The sequence below is a fragment of the Poromitra crassiceps genome (genome assembly GCF_964638095.1).
Source record: "Poromitra crassiceps genome assembly, chromosome: 27".
Taxonomy (NCBI): domain Eukaryota; kingdom Metazoa; phylum Chordata; class Actinopteri; order Beryciformes; family Melamphaidae; genus Poromitra; species Poromitra crassiceps.
Genome location: NC_139650.1, coordinates 15493721 through 15497802, shown reverse-complemented (window position 1 = coordinate 15497802; position 4082 = coordinate 15493721). Strand labels below are relative to the sequence as shown.

The following is a 4082-nucleotide window of genomic DNA, read 5'->3' as shown; positions in this document are numbered from 1 at the left end:
TAGAATATAATCAAGTAAAATAAATAAAATAAAATAAGATCTAATAAAATACAGGGTCGAGTGAAACACCGGCTCAGCTACTGGCTGGCTGACAACAGGTCGCCCCCCACCTCAAACACCTTGGCTACCATCAAATCCAGCATACATGTACCTGTACTGGACAATATATTATAAGATATTATAGCATTACATATCATTACCATACAATATTATATATTATATAATAATATAATACCACAATATTCCACAATACATTCAAATAAATGTTGATGTTACGTGAAATTACATTCAATAATGTTATTTTATAGACAATTTACATTCTAAATCTAAAATAGGTCTTCTTGTTTCATATAAGTATCATCAAGCTATAGCTTTAAAAATGAGCCCACCACAGCCTCTGAAAGAGAGTAATATTGTCCGCGGGTTTTCCCCCCTTTCAAAAACATGGAGGGCCAAAACAAACTGAGCCCCAAATTGGTGCCATGACTTAAACCAATTCAACGTGTTAATAAACAGTATAGATTTCTCTAAAGCAATGCCCCCTATGGTGTGACAAAGTTCAGCCCCTCTTATTGGGTTGCTTGGCTGAAACTCCTCATTGTATCAAAGCACAGTGCTTTTACACACTGACACACAGTGCCAAGTTACCCAATAAGAATGCTCATTCAGATCCACTCTTATGTAAACAGCTATAGGATTTCAGCGTCACACACTGCGCTTACAACACACACAGAAACACAATGTATAACACAATAACGTTTAGTGTTACAATTGACTGCTCTACTCTGCCAAACTCTAATGATATAGCCTATAGGCTTTGGCACAGGTTTCCGCTCTATCTGTCGGGTCTAGTTTGGATTACTGTTACAACAACAGCATTGTGCTGCTCTTAGCCCATGCCAGTATCCATCCTTGGAGCAGGATAGTATCCCAGGTCTCTTTTGTCTCAGGTTGACAGGACCCTGATGACATTGTTGTATTGCTGCATTCCACTATTTACCATATTTACAATTTACGAGCACATGAAGGCCCTCCAATGTGGTATTTACGAGTGGTAAACTCAGGTGTTGTTGAAATGTCCCACTCGCAAATACGATCTTTCCGAGGTGCATTGGAATGCAGCATATCAATCTTTTATTGGGTCTGTGTGCTCACTTTCTCCTTTATCTGCTGGTATAAGTCTCTGATTACCACCACTGAGGTGCCCTTGAGCAAGGCCCCTAACCCCAACCGCTGCAGTGGAGCTGCTGAGCGGCCAGCAGCTCAGACTGTGGTCAGACTACTGGTCAGCTTCCAATCGCTAACAAGAGCAAACTAAATAAGGTTGTTAATAAGCTCTGAACACATGACCAGAGCTCTTATAATTTATTTATTTACTTTTTTTCCACTGGGGTGGGGTTGGTGGGAAGCACTTTGTGATCATATCCGTTGTTATTGTTTGATGTATTGTTGTCGCATTGTGTTGTACTGTGCTGTGCTGTACTGTACTGTACTGTACTGTACTGTGCTGTACTGTACTGTGCTGTACTATACTGTACTGTGCTGTCTGTACTGTGCTGTCTGTACTGTGCTGTACTATACTGTACTGTACTGGGGCCGGTTGCACCAACTGGTCTTACACTGGTCTTAAGCTAAGTTGGTCGTAACTTTACGACCTAACAGCTACGCCGGTTGCACCAAGACGACTTAAGCCTTATTTTCACTAAGACCAGGCGTAACTCCTACGCCTCGTCAGGAGGAGGCGTAGAGCCTGCCTGTAACAGAGATCTCCGCGGAGACCTTTTTGACCGTCATCGTCGTAACATCGCCAGTTCGCCGTCTTTGAAAGCACGACGTTAGATTATAACTAACTAGTTGTGTGGCTTAGCCTTCCCAAATGTTGGCGTTAATTTTTTTAGAATTTAATACATAGAATTGGGAACGTTACATTCAATTTCATTCAGAGTCTGTCTGGCTCAATCGCCGCCATCTTCCTCCCGGAGCGAGGGAGGGTGGGAGGAGTGTAGTGTAGTGACGCACTTACAGTAGTGGCCACTGTATTATGATTAGACTCTCGAGCATAGTGGCACAGTGACGGCGCGAAATTTGACAACAATGGCACGTCGTCTTGTCCACCGTCTTGACAACGAGCGGGCATTTAGACGGGAGAGAGTAATTAGGGACAGAAGCAATCCATTGGACATGTATAATGACGAGGAGCTGATTGAGAGGTTTCGGTTCTGTCGGAGAGATCTTTTTGAACTTATTGAAGAGCTGTCACCGGATTTACAGTATGTGTCAGACCGCAATGCAGCGCTGCCACCGGCTTTGCAAGTGCTAATTGCTCTTCGTTTTTATGCAAACGGGGCTTTCCAGAACACCGTTGGGGACATGATCCGAGTCCACAAGTCAACTGCCTGTCGGGTCATTCGCAGAGTTTCCCTGGCACTGAAACGCCGCCTTGCTGTTCACGTTCGCCTCCCTACTGAACCAGAGGCTGCGGGGATGAAACAGCGTTTCCTTCAGGCCTCCGGCATCCCGGGCATCGTGGGGTGTATTGATGGCACCCACGTCAAGATCCAGGCACCATCTGAAGATGAATATTTATTTGTCAACCGCAAAGGCTATCATTCTATCAACGTTCAGATAGCTTGCGATGCCACATATACCATCTTTAATTTGGTGGCAAGATGGCCTGGATCGACACACGACTCTCGCATCCTCCGGGAGAGTGCCCTGTACCAGGACTTCGAGGCTGGCAGGGTGAACGGACTGCTCCTTGGGGACAGTGGTTACCCACTGAAACGCTGGCTGATGACACCGATCATCGCTCCGAGAACTGACCAAGAACGGCGTTATAACACCATCCACTCTGCAACTAGGTCAGTTGTGGAGCGGTGCATCGGTGTCCTCAAGCGCAGGTAAGCTGCATAATAGGCTATATAGGCTATCTTAAAAAAAATCCCTTGCACAGAAACTATAGGCCAATTACATATAATTAATTATATATTATATGTATAAATATATAATAATTAAAATACACAAGTATGCTGAATAACTAAACAAATGTGTAAAGATGGAAATACCAAACTCCATTCAAAAACATGCAGTTTTAACTAATATTATCTGTATTTTAGGTTTCACTGTCTTCACGGGGAGATGAGGATGCATCCTGAAAGAGTCTGCACTGTGATAGCTGCATGCACGGTGCTCCACAACATCTGTGTCTCCAAGAGGATCCCTCTCCCCAGGCATCAGCCGGTGCAGGACGAGGAAGATCTGCAGCCCGTGGTCCCAGCAGCAGCGCACGGGGATATCGGTGGCCGACTAGCCCGCACACGGATTGTGAACATGTTATAGGCTAGCAGCTAATAGATTCGGACTCCTCTTGTTAAAGCCGGTGGTAGCGCTGCATTCCCGCGTCTGGCACATACTGTAAATCCGTTGACAGCTCTTCATTAAGTTCAAAAAGATCTCTCCTACATAATCGAAACCTCTTAATCAGCTCTTTGTCATTTGACCATTTCCAATGTATTGCTTATTTCCCAATTGCATAATTCCCGTCTAAATGTCTGCTCGTTGTCTTGAAAACATTGTTTTTTTTTACTTGTTTACAAGTAAAAAAATAAAAAATAAATGGGCAGCTATAGAAGATTAAATAAATATTGTATTGTTAACAAGTGATGTGGTCGATTCTTTCATTCTTAATAGTAGCCTATAGGCTACTTTTCACCCATGCAGGCACCTATGTTTTGCCACATATGTTTGTATTTTTTAAATTGTGATTGAAAGAACAGAAGCTCGTACTGTCTCGCCTTTTCTGGCGGATATTTTATTTGGACAATGAAATAAGGAAACTCAACAAAATGTACAGCCAGCATACAGCTAAACTGACTGCAAAGCAGTCAAATGTAATTACTCACAACAAAAAGCAGTCTGTATGGGCAGAAATAACGGAGGCTGTTAATGTGTGCTCTGGACTCTGAAACAATTCGCAAAGAGGGTGATCTGAGCAAGAAATGGAAGGATTTGTTGGTGATATATGCTAATAATAATTGGCGATAATATGATAGAACAATATATATATACAACATAACGAACAT

General features: G+C 43.0%; 1 pseudogene across 1 annotated transcript; it reads left to right on the top strand.

Annotated features, from left to right (window-relative positions):
• Nucleotides 1–2181: 2181 nt before the first annotated feature.
• LOC310799065 (putative nuclease HARBI1 pseudogene) lies at nucleotides 2182–3310 on the top strand (annotated as a pseudogene). Its single transcript has 2 exons — nucleotides 2182–2900; nucleotides 3214–3310. The product of its transcript is annotated as a putative nuclease HARBI1 pseudogene (transcript).
• The last annotated feature ends 772 nt before the right edge of the window (nucleotides 3311–4082 follow it).